Genomic DNA, 13,442 nt, shown 5'->3' with positions numbered 1-13,442 from the left:
CTTCATGATAAAGAAACAGAGCAAGGGGTTCAAAATATATACGACCAACTTCTACAACTTCCGTCGACTCTTGATGCTCCACACGTAACACCTCGTGAAGTCCAAAGGCTGACGAAACAGCTAAAACCGAAAGCAGCACCTGGCATAGATGGTATTCCACCTGCGGCACTTCAGAATCTCACAAGAAAGGGGTTTGTGTATCTTGCCAAACTTTTTACTAACATTACACGACTGGGCTATTTTCCAACACAATGGAAAATGGCAAAGATAATAGCTATTCCAAAAATGGGAAAGAATGCGCACGAGAAGACAAACTATAGGCCTAAAAGTCTATTATCTCATGTTAGTAAGCTTTTCGAAAGGGTGTTGTGCCAGCGTCTCACAGTTATTATAGACGAACATCAGCTAATAACAAACCACCAATTTGGCTTTCGGAAAAATCACGGTACTACCGAACAACTTGTCAGAGTCGTTGACTATATTGCTGTTCATAACAACAGAAAACATCGTGTCGCTGGTCTATTTCTGGACGTGCAGCAAGCATTTGATAGAGTATGGCACGGTAGACTAATGCTCAAATTACAACAACTTCCGGTACCTCAGTGCTACTTAAAAATTATGATGAATTATCTGCAAAACAGAAAGTTCATAGTAACTGTGCAAGGGCAGAAATCTACTTCCAGATCTATTGAAGCAGGGGTGCCTCAAGGCTCTGTTCTTTCCCCTACGTTATACTCATTATATACGGCAGATATTCCATATCCGAAAGAAGGAATACTAGCAACATATGCAGATGATACTGCATTGTTAGTACATGCAAAATTAGTGTCCACTTGCGAAAAACGAATTAACAAGTATGTCCCAGAATTAATAAAATGGACTCAGAAATCTAAAATAAAAATAAATCCTACAAAAAGCAATACCATAGTTTTTGCATCGAGTGGAGCTAGGGAGAAAATCAAACTCCAAATATTCCAGACGCCAGTCCCTACGGTCAATAAGATAAAGTACCTAGGAATAAGCCTTGATACAAGACTGACTTTTGGCCCACATCTAGATGAGGTGACAAGAAGGGCAAAACAAAGAACAGGATACCTCATGCCTCTACTAAGATCACCAGCGTTGTCAATTGAAACAAGACTCAATCTGTATCAAATGATGATTAGACCTATATTATTATATGCCGGCCCTACATTGTTACAGGCCGCTAAAACACATTTACAGAAATTGCAATATGTACAAAACAGAGCACTCAGATACATTGGTCATTACCCGTTAGCGACACATATACAACAACTCCACGAAGACATGGAACAGCACAGGATTGAAGATTTACTACATATTGCCCGGGATAACCTGTGGAGACGGATTACGATGCATCCAAACCCATTAGTGCAAGCTATAGGTCAAATAAAATCCAGAGTAGAGAGGGTTTCACTTCCCTGTCCATGACTGTTTGTATAAACCAGATAAATGAAATGACAATCAAGTTAATGTAATGATTGTGATTGTGAATGTTCATATATATGTAGTAGTGAGTAGATTTTGGGGATGTTCTGGGAACATTGTATATTGTACTAACGCGACAGTTGCGTTAGTTTTTGTAAAATATTGATGTAAAGAAAAGTAATTATTGTAACAGTATTGTAAATTATTGTCGATTCCAGTTAATGTTAAATAAACAATATGCTGGGATACACAAATCCTGACGTCAAATCCAAAAATCCCAAAAAATCCCGGAGTTAAGTTGACTTTCAGGTCGGCTCCCGATAAGATCTCTCTTACCAACGGACCTGGAAGAAGGATCACTCCGCTCTTGCGAGAGACCAAGCACCCAAGAGAAGTTGTCCTCCGCCTACGGGCGAGAGAAGCCGCACTCCGCCTTCCAGCGAGAGAGGTTGAACTCTGCCTTTGGCAAGAGAACCCACTCCACTTTCGAGTGAGAGATACCCCACTCCGCTTATTGGCGAGAGAGAACAACTCCACTTTAGAGTGAGAGGACCGGCTCCGCTTGCTGCGAGAGGTTTCCTTCCCCTATCAACCTGCGGCACCCCGCCAGGGTAGTGTGGCGTTGGGTTTCCAGACAACCTACTCTCTCTTTCAGGGGAACCCGTGACGACTGCGGCGACCAGGCCCTAAATAAAATTAGGTCCCCATACTCCCCATTGGCGCCTCACTGCGAGGAATGAATTGGAAGTTCCCTGCTCCCCCCTTATCTCTTCGAGTCTAAAGGTGGTACAGGTAAATGCACGTGAGTGGTAAGGGTAAAGGTAAAGACACGTGTGTAAGTGGGCTAACGGACATCCTTGTGATAGGATTATAATAAACTGTTACATCTATATATAAACTTGGTTTAGTCTTTCTTTACACCCAGCAAGCCCTGAGATATTTCTGAGTCTTTGTACTACGACTGAATAAGTTAGCACATATGGGTAAACTTTTGCCGACCACCCAACTGCAGAGTTTAGCGTGTTGAACTCAGCCAGTACCAGTACTCCAGCGCCGTGGTGCTGAGCACTGCGTGGGTGGACGTTGCAATTAACAAATGAAAATTATATTAAAGAGGAAATAAAAAGTAGGCTTAATTCTGGAAATGCATGTTACTTCTCTCTTCATAAACTTTTGTCTTCTCGTTTAATATCTAAGACTAAAAGTTAAAATATACAAAACAGTAATTTTGCCTGTAGTATTATATGGGTGTGAAACTTGGTCCCTTACATTGAAAGAGGAACATAAATTGGGAGTATTTGAAAATAAGATCCTTAGGAAAATATTTGGACCTAAAAGAGATGAGGAGACAGGTGAGTGGAGAAGGCTACATAATTTAGAAGTACATAATTTGTATTCATGTCCAGATATTATTAGAATAATTAAATCAAGAAGACTTAGGTGGGCAGGCCATGTGGCACGAATGGGAGGGGAAAGAGGAGTTTACAGGATTCTTGTTGGAAAACCTGATGGTAAGAGACTTATAGGAAGGCCAAGACGAGGATGGAGGGACAACGTTGAGATGGACCTAAAGGAAATCGGTAGAGATGGAAAAAAGTATATAGATCTTGCTCACGATAGGGACAGGTGGAAGGCCTGTGTTGCTGCATACATGAACCTTCGTGTTTAAGAAGGCTAGAGAGTTAGTTAGTTAGTTCATAGAATTATGAAGTGTTTTCTGGTGTCTGCTATCAAATAAAAGTAAATTGAATATGATGGCATAGGCTGAATGCATAAGCGGAGTTCTGGAGGGGCCAGGGGGGCCTGGCTCCCAACTTAAAAATGACTAAAAAATAACACATGATTAACTGCAACTCTTTGTTTTTATTCCAGAAATGCAAAAACAATCACTTAAGTTGAAAATGACGTGTAGAATTCGAGATTTCCGAGCTTCGGGAAATTTCGGACATTTCCCGTCCCGAATGTCAGGATTAAAGAAATTTCCCGTCCCGACCAAAAAAATTCTGTCCCACACACCCCTAGTTATTGAATATCCCCTAGTATATAATATCATATGCTTCTCCCAGAGTCTGCCCCCTCCCAAAGCAAAAGCTCAAACTCCGTCCATAGCTGAATGCATGAAAAAAATTAACAAAAGTGCGTTACGTGTGTGACGATTTAAAAATGTAGCAAATTTTGACTTCATTTGCCTTTGAACAGTATAGGCTCCAGATGCTAGTTATTTTTATTGGTGAACTGAGCAAGTTGGCATTCACAAACATCTAAACCTTAAATGCAATTAAAAACAATATTACTTCCCATATTAATTCATTTTGTTATTTACATGGAGTAGGACCACTTCTCGTGGAATGTCCCAATACAGTATTGGCCACTAAAAAGAAAAGTCATACTTCCTTCAGGGCCATGTTATCCCTCAATACAGAATTTCTTGGCATGATACTCACGATCATAGAAATGAAGGAGCCAAAAAAGCGCCTTTAAAAAGAATTTATCCTACTTGTCTTCCACACAACTGTTGATGCTCGCAATACAAAACTTTCTGATACTATGAATTAAAACTATTTCAAGACATGGTGTGGCTAATTAGCGACAAGTAGATGTAATCCAATTTTGATATCCGTTTTCATCTAGACAATAAGATGTACAATTATAGAATTGTGTAACACGATTGAAAACACTTCATCACATTTCAACATAGTCCCCACCACGTTGAATGCAGGTGAGTAGTGTTTCACGAATTCCCGGATTCTACGAGAAAAAAATCTTCTGACTAGAGTGCTCCAATTTGCGTTGTTCGCTCGAACGGCAAATAGTTCACACGGGAAACGCTAGATAGCATACAGATTTGATAGGTCTTAAGCTCGAGCGAAAAAAGTTCGAACTAGCGAAATACACTCGAACTCTCGAACCCTATTAGTGGACGTATTTCCGTCATTTGTCTATGGTAGTGGGTCCTCAAATATGGATCGGGAAGGAAAAGACGAAGTGAAATTGAAAAATAATTGAACATAGTCATCATCTCCATGTTAAAATGTTAAATGTTATAAATTATCGAGATACCTGAAAATGAAATACATGATTATGGGCTGAATCTACGTAGGCTGGCATTTTGTTCCTACGATTATTGTCATATTAAAATGGTGTTCGATTGGATGTTATAACTGCATTTTATTATTTCGCAGGATATGATTATCCTTTTCGGTAAGTGAAGAATGATCTACACGTACTTGTTGCACTGTGACTTTCATATGTATTGTATTTGAGTCTTACATAATAATATACGGAATTATGATTTAGAATTGTAATTGCATTCCTTCCATGTTTGGGTTTTAGGTTCACAGTGCTGCTTGTTAGGCTCTGAAATAAGAGACATTGTCAATTATTCCACTACGAGTGTGGTACGATCGATCGTAGGAGACTCGAGCGAGATTGACTAGCGAAAGTGGTCCCATATGCATCACTCTACTTCTTACTGAGTGTGAAACCACTCATGCACCAGAATTTTTCATCTCATCTTTAGTGCGGAACTTCATGCCACCTGGTATTTCCTTAAGGAGGCCAAACTCATGATATTCACCCAGTGCTAGGTCCTTTGAATATGCGGGATGTGGTAGACACCCCAGACGATTTCCCGTAATTTTCTTTAGCTGTGTGTGGCCTCACGTTGTCTTGCTGCAAGAGCACACCAGAACTGAGCAAACCGTAACGTTTTAACCTGATTACAGTTTTCATGTGATTCTCGAGCAGATCACAATACGATACGCTGTTAACATTGTATCCTCCGTTCATGTAATGTTTCTCGATTGGAAATTTACAGTCTCGGAAGAACATGAGCATCATTTTGCAGGCAGATACAGCAGTACGCAATTTTTTGTTTTCGGCGATGATGGCTCACTTGGCTGGAAGTAATGGGTCCAGCATTCGTCACCAGTGACTATAAGCTTTATGAACCATCTCCTTCGGCCTTATAACGCCATAGCAATGTTTCACATGCATACACACGATGTTTCTTCACTTTGGGAGTGAATTCTTTCGGTACCCCTGTAGCGGAGACTTTGTGGTACTGTGCATATTGTGAATAATATGGCGCACATAACCATGACTGGTGTTCAGATGTACAGCCTCTTCGTCAACTGTTGCCTGCCGATTTTCTCGTATCATTCTATCTACTGAAGCAATAGTGCATGGCTTAGACGCAGTGTGTGGTATACAGAAGCAAGCTGCGTCAATCAGAATTGACACTCCACTTCTTTGTGACTCAAAAACATGCTGAACGGATACACAGGGATCCCTATACTTCCTCTACATCCTCATGTAGATTTTTGCTGCTTTTTCACCCACATTACCCAAGAAACGGATAACAGCAAGCTGGATGGTATCTCTCTTAGGGGGCGGCCATCTTGTTATGGTCCCTGACGTCAGATTTTCCATCAGAGCGCGCGCTCGTATTTACAAGGAATGAGTACAAACGCGTATATATCTGTTATTTATATATGATGAATAACTCTCTATTACATTGTTCTGATTTTTTATTGTTATATTAAGATTACTTTTTGACCCTGCCTCGTACAATTAACACACTTTCTCCACAATAAACACTGAAACTGAAACCAAAGTGAGAATTACAAGAATCAAAATGGCTCCTTGAATATCCTTAATCACAAGAGGTCGAAGCGTTTCAAGTTCCTGCTTGAACGTCAATCGTAAGAAGTAGTTCTTATCATAATACTTACAAATGATATCCTCCTGCCAGTGAATTATGAAACCTGCATCAAAAAGTTTGAAGATGAACTTGTTGACAATCTCTTCCAAGGGGAATTCCTTTGGAAAGAAAAGGTACTGGTAAAGCTTCGAATAATCTTCTTGCATCAAATACAATTCTCTAAGAAGCTCCTCATTAATATCGTAGGAACTAAATATGTGACCAGAGACAAGTTTATCAACCTGTATGGCAAGTTTGCGCTATCTTGTAAGCGTTTCAACCTTTCCTTCATCTTCAAAAACGACATACTTTTTCATAATTCTTCTCATCAATTCGCTTTCCTCTTCTATGAAATCGACACTTACACAAGCAATAGGTTATCGCCATTGAAGCTTAGAGTCTGCAAGTTGCTGAAGCGTATTGATTGTGGTTTCATAGAGGGGAAACGTGAGGTAGGAAACAAGGTTTGCATTATAAGCAGTGATAATTACAGTGGATGTCATGGTGAACCATACGAGCAAATGTCTTATAGCAGCATGATCATAACTTGAGACTCCAATGCCAACTTCAATATTCACAGAATTCAATAAGGAGTATGGATTCTTGTACAGTTATTGCATGTAATTGAGCAAATTAACACTGAAAGGGGACAATTGTATTGGAATGTATGGTAAGTTAATGCGAACTATCAGCACAGAAAAAGGATACAAGCAGCATGAACAGCATATAACAAACCCCAGACAGAATAACCACACATTTAAACTCAAAGGGTGAAAATATTGACCAGACGCGTTGCACCCTTTTGGGTTTTGGAGTAAGAAACCCCGATCTAACCTGCATGTAAGAAAAACTGACATCTGCAAATAATAACGAATATAAGGTCAAGAAGTTTGCAGGAATCATTGCCTCATACTTATACTCAGTGAGTGCATAATACTCATTCCGTTGTTCTTCACAGTTTAGCATGACATCCCCGAAGTAGTCATAAAAACATATGTTCCATGTAAAATTGTGCTGCTTGGATAGCTTCAACATTATTCTGAAATCTATTTCTTCATAAGAATTTTTTGTGGCAAAAGCAAATGGTTTGTTGGCGAACATTAACAAATTGAGAATATTTCCTTTTAGGTCTACAAGCTTGTCTTCCAAAACACTCTCATGAGCAGTAAATGCAACAGTTTCAAAAGAATATGGAAGCAATCTCTTTCCCAAAACATGAGATAACATGACATACTCCTCAGTATCTGTATGAATTTCCAGACATATAAAATAAATATAAGGAAATAGTTTTAACCAATCATATTTAACATAGTTGTATAGCTCTTCGCAAACACCATAATGAACAAAAACAAATTTCGTCATTCCTCTCTCAATAACATTATTTTCAACTTACAGTATGTTTGAAAGTAAGCTTCTAAAAGTTTTTGGTGTGCTTATGAAAATGTTGCAATCTACATTTATTACTTTCGCCAACTTTTGAGCAGCCTTTTGTGACAGATTTGAACTGACAAATGATTCCAGCACAAGAGCAATATTTGTACTATTTTGAACCCAAAGATTTTCTTCCTGAATGTTATTTGCATTGTTATCAATCACTACACAATGATCTGCTCTCAGGTAGGCAATTAACATTTGTTTACAGTATATTGCAGATTATCCCCTCCAAGTTGTGGAATTTCAATCTGTCTTGTAGCTGATGCCACCAATATCAGGAGAATTAAAATCTTCATGATTGTGGTTTAGAATATCAAATTCTGAAAGTAAAGTTCCTGATAAACTTTATTACATTGAGAACTATTATTATTATAATTGTAACACACGCACATTGATATACAGGCCTACAGACAAACATACATACACACGCGCCAGTGACTTTGTTAGTGACCTCCAAATTTTATGAACTTTACTGGAAATTTTACTTGACTGACAAACATTGCAGAATATTACAGAATCAAACAATGCAATTCACTAGTAAGGGACATCAGGTGTCCACATTCTTTTGAGATCGCAATCACTCCTTCCGAAGCTCTTTGGAAACGAAACAAATATTATCATAGTATAGGCGCGTAACACAAAACAACAAGGTGGGTCGAATTTGCACTTCAGTCCATAGTATGTGTGGACTTACACTGTACTTTTACGAGGGCGGGCTGAAAAGTAATGCCTGCTATTTTCTTTGTGACTGTGTAAAGACATTTTGGATTTTGAGCAACCATGCATTCTACTCTTCAGACTTCCCCCTTTCTCCATTCCAAGTTTCAAACCAGGGGTTGCTGAACTAGAGCGATGAAAATGGCTGCATGTAACCATATTCTGTCGGTTCACCTGAAACTGCGTGTGGTGACCGAGTTTCTAACTGCAGAAAATGTGTTTTCAATTGACATTCATCAGAGAATGAAGGCTTTTTATGGCAATCAATGTGTAACGTCACTACTGTATGTTGTTGGGCTGTTCATGCTCACAATGAAAACCCCTGCTGAGAAACTCTCAACTCTCAAGAAGTTCTTTGTTACACACGTTGAGACTTCCTCGGCAGGTGTTTTCATTGTGAGCATGAACAGCCCATCATCATACAGAAGTGACGTTACACATTGATTGCCATAAAAAGCCTTCATTCTCTGATGAATGTCAATTGAAAACACATTTTCTGCAGTTAGAAACTCGGTCATCACACGAAGTTTCAGGTGCACCGACATAGTATGGTTACATGCTGCCATTTCCTCGCTCTAGTTCAGCAACCCCTGGGGATAGAAGTTTGAAACTTGGAATGGAGAAAGGGGGAAGTCTGAAGAGTACAATGCATGGTTGCTCAAAATCCAAGAGGTCCTTACACAGTCACAAAAAAATAGCAGGCATTACTTTTCAGCCCGCCCTCGTATTAATGGGGACCTCTGAGAAATATGTACAAGAGACGCAGAGACGATTAAATTTAAGTTTTGGGTTATTTGAAGTACAAAGAAGAAAAATTATTCCTTAATAGACCTGTCAGTTTTTCCTTATTGGGGTCCAATAAGGAAAATAATCTCAGAAAGCTGGAACATATTTTATTATCTTCCTAAAAGGGTTCTTAACAACATATTAATGTTGCACCCCTCTATCATCCCAGATTTGGCCGCCATCTTGGAAAAATGGCGCCCAAAATCAGTTTTCTTCAAATATCTGGCTTGAACAGCATTTTACATCTATGACAAAAATTAATGTACATAAAATTCTCTACAATAAATTATCTGTGCATTTTTCCTGTAGGAAGCACCATTATGGCGATATTGAATCGAGAGTATGTTCATCTTTTTTCCCGCTCCATTGTGAAAGAGCGAAACTCAAGAAATCGCTTTTGCATGGTAGCTTGAGGCCTTATTTCTTATTAAAATGCCTATTATAAATGTTCTAAGGACTCTTCTTGAAAATGTATTCTCAAGTGATAATATTATATTAGTTAAAACATAATTTTGTAATATTTAACATAAAAAAATTAACATAATGTCTGTATTTCTGCTACTGTTAAAAACCAAAACATCGCTTGTCTTCTACCAGGAAGATTTCTTGTAAGTGAATGAGAAATAGATCATCAGAATTGACGTGAGCTTGCAGATCGATGCGAAAGCGACAGGCCACAATCTACACAGCGATTTCAAAGCTAAATGATGACGCGGCCCCCTGTAGCATAAAGGAAATTATTCACCGTGTATGCGCGCACATCTGACGAGGTGCTACAAAGCACGGTATTGAAAACAAGGCCCAGTTGGAGTGACACGTGTAGCTTGCCGTGTCGCGTCAGTTCGAATAGTTGCATTTATTTCTTAAGATTGGTTTCCAAGAGACATGTTCTGCATCCATCTGAAAGCTACGTTCGTCTTCTATACTCTGTCCCGGGAATCTCTGGAGCGAGCGAAGAAAACAAGGGTCTCCACAAGTAGTTACTCGAGAAGGTAGAAACTCGACAATGAACGCGTGAGAGAGAACAGAATTACAAGATTGAGGAAAAACGATTGCAGCTACTAACCGCTTACAGGAGCGTGTAGTGCTCTGAATTAGTCTTGTGATTGTTTAGTAAAATAATTTGTTAAATAAAAACTCTAGATCAACTAGATACAGCACATCTGATTTTCGCTTCAGAAGTGACCGTTCCAGTGATTAACTCTCTTATTTTGTTCAAACTTGACATTTGCCAAACCTTTACCAACGATACTCAACATTGAAGACATTCCAACATCATAAGCATCAGAAGGATTGGTTTTCTTAATCCCTGTTACTTCCGTAATCATTGAATTTATGCCATCAAAATCAGGGAATGGTGGGTGAGATGAGAATCACTGACAAGATTGATTGACATTGAGTTGCAAGTCCACTTCACGCACAGTGAGGCTAATCGGGACTGAACCTACAGTTTAAAGTGTAATCCGAACGAATACGTGCCTCCACCGGGTATCGAACCTGGGACCCCTTGATTGCAAGGAGACGACGATATCACTGCGCCATCGGGGAGGCCTCACTGACAAAAGAACTGAAAGTCTTGCTTATCCCTTGATATAGGAGACTCTCGTGCATCGACATGCTGCTCATCTATTTTATCTGGAGACTAATGAGCATGCCAAAAATCCACTTAGCATTCATTGAGTCGGAACACTTCTCTGCCATCCCCCACAACTCTTAATGGAACGCATCACGGCTCAGTCGTTATATCTAACCAGATCGCAGAGCTTTTCTGATCAATTTATTATCGTTTGAATTGTTGTTTTAAGTCCACTTTACGCACAACAAGATTAATCGGGACTGGACCTACATTTTAAAGTGGGATCGGAACCACTGTGTAGTGTGTCTCAACCGGGTATCGAACCCGGGACCCGTTGATTACAATACCGTTTTAATGTGAAATAACCTTTTGAACAAATTCAACATGCTCCTTTGGAATTATCTTCTCTTTCAGACCAAACATATTACCTCCTGCACACAGCTGACATAAATAATTGCATGTAATGATAAAAGCAATTGAACTCATAAATGACATTCTGTAAGAAAGAACAAATTTAATAAGTACAGTTTTATAGAAGATAAATACTACAAAACGTCATGTAAAATATGTTTTCGTTGAGTTCCGAAATTGCAAAACTGGGCGGGAAAAGATAACGTAAAATTTCTTGCTCAGCTAGCACCCTAACGGCGCATCCTAGAAGAAAAATGCACAGAACATTTTTTTGAAGAGAATATTATGTACATTATTTTTTGTCATAACCTCTTTTGCTATAAAATGCTTTCCAAGCAAGATATTTGCACAAAACTGATCTTGGGCGCCATTTTTCCAAGATGGCGGCCAAATCCTGGGTGGTAGAGGGGTGCAAAATTAGTATGTTGTTAAGAACCCTTCTATGAAGATAATAAAATTTGTTCCAGCTTTCTTTCCGTATTGGACTCTCTTATTAACTGGCCATAAATGCAACCTAAATTTTGGATGTTACCTTCACTGGCGTAGTCAGTAATGATGTTATGCGGCCAAGTTCCTCCACTAAGTTTTGCCACATCATCCGAAAATATTTATGAACTCACTCTAGACATTTGAACAGACATTGTAAAAGATATATTGCTGAGCATGTCGTACGAGAGTAGACAATGTACAAGATAAATTAAATGCAATTTTAAAAATGAGCAGAGGAAAATTTCAAAAGCTAAGTACAAGTGCATGCATAACCAACCCCCTCAGAAATTTTTAGGAAAATAAAACTTTTGAAATGCAAGCAGTAAAGAACTCGGGAAAACCAAATTTGTATATGAAAACTCCCCTTAAAATTACCCTAATTAACCATTTTTGTCTTTGAATAACTTTTAAGATGAAGGTTAAAATTGATAATTACGAAATATTTTGTTGTGTAATCATGACACTTATAACGCAGCTATGTAATATTCACCTTCAAAATTCACCTCCCCCTCTCGAAAATGAATTCTGTGTACTTGTGGTTGTAGGTGCATTTATTTATCTGAAAACACTCTAGGTAAATGGCGTAAATAGCGCCTCCGCAACCGCCGCGGATCGGGTGGGGAGGGGGACGAGCTTCGGGGAATCGGAAGGAATGATAAAATACGAAATACCAATAGTTCACAAAAGTTTTCCGGTCCGCATTAAAATATATTTTCCACGAAACATCATATTTTTATGCCCCTACAAGTGCAAACAGAAAATGTTAATCACCAGAAAAGCAGAAAGTAAATTATCAGATTAGAAGAGAACCTTCATTAGCTGAATAGTTCAACTCATTGATTACGTTGCGGAAGGATTACGTTGCGGAAGGATAGACGACAATGAAGAAAATGCGCTGGCAACTCATACTTTTACCTCTTCTCGCCCCTTTAGCACCCCTAGATGATTAATCCTGACGCCAACGCCGACTTAAAAACCGAGGCAGACACAAGTGCTTGTGAATACAGATATTGGTTTGTATTTACAGAATGAGGAATACTGGAAGAAGAGTTAAAGCTTCAATTTTATCATCCAAACCAAGTAAACCAGAAACACCTTTCCCGAAAGACCCGGTGAGTAACAGATCTTTCACTTCTGGTTATTATTATTACGCTAGCACTAAAACCGGACAGAAAATAAAGATATTTTGGTTTTGTTACTCTTCTTATTTTAGACGCTGTTTAGTGTGTACCGTGCTGGTTGTTTGCCGATAGCTTCAAAAAATACTTTAATGATGCATGGTTTTACAGTTTGTCTGTTGTCTTAACCTTTCGTACCAGTTTTTACATTTATTCAAATTGCATGTACAGGTATTTTCATATTATATATTCAAATATACATATATGCATGAATTCATATTTTAGAAAATAAAGTTGTTTTTTTTTAACGAGTTGGGGCGGACAACTGAAAGTTGAGGGCGAGGGCACAAGGCATGATTGTTACGCTACAGGCTATAACGTAAAATAATCGATGCGTAATTATGTTTTGAAGATTGAAAAACAAGTTAATAGCTTTGGATTAACAATTTCATCCAATTTAGACACGTCTTATCACATAATGTAATTAACAAAAGTATCAAGTCTCTATGTAGCTTTCAAAAAACTTAATAAGCGAGAAAGGAAAGTAGAAGTGATAGGAATCCCTGAAAGTTTGTAGGGCTTTCCCAATTGAGTTATTATAACATCGTCGTCTTGTAATAAGGGGTTTCGAGTTCGATACCCGGTGGAGGTACATAGTGGTTCGGATCCTATATTAAACTGTAGATCCAATCCCGATTAGCCTTACTTTGTATAAAGTGAAATTTAAATATTCAAACTGGAACTGTGGAGACAGAAGTCA

Source organism: Lepisma saccharinum, chromosome 8 (assembly GCF_977018435.1).
Source record: "Lepisma saccharinum chromosome 8, izLepSacc3.1, whole genome shotgun sequence".
In the NCBI taxonomy this organism is placed as follows: domain Eukaryota; kingdom Metazoa; phylum Arthropoda; class Insecta; order Zygentoma; family Lepismatidae; genus Lepisma; species Lepisma saccharinum.
This window is presented reverse-complemented; position numbering follows the sequence as displayed.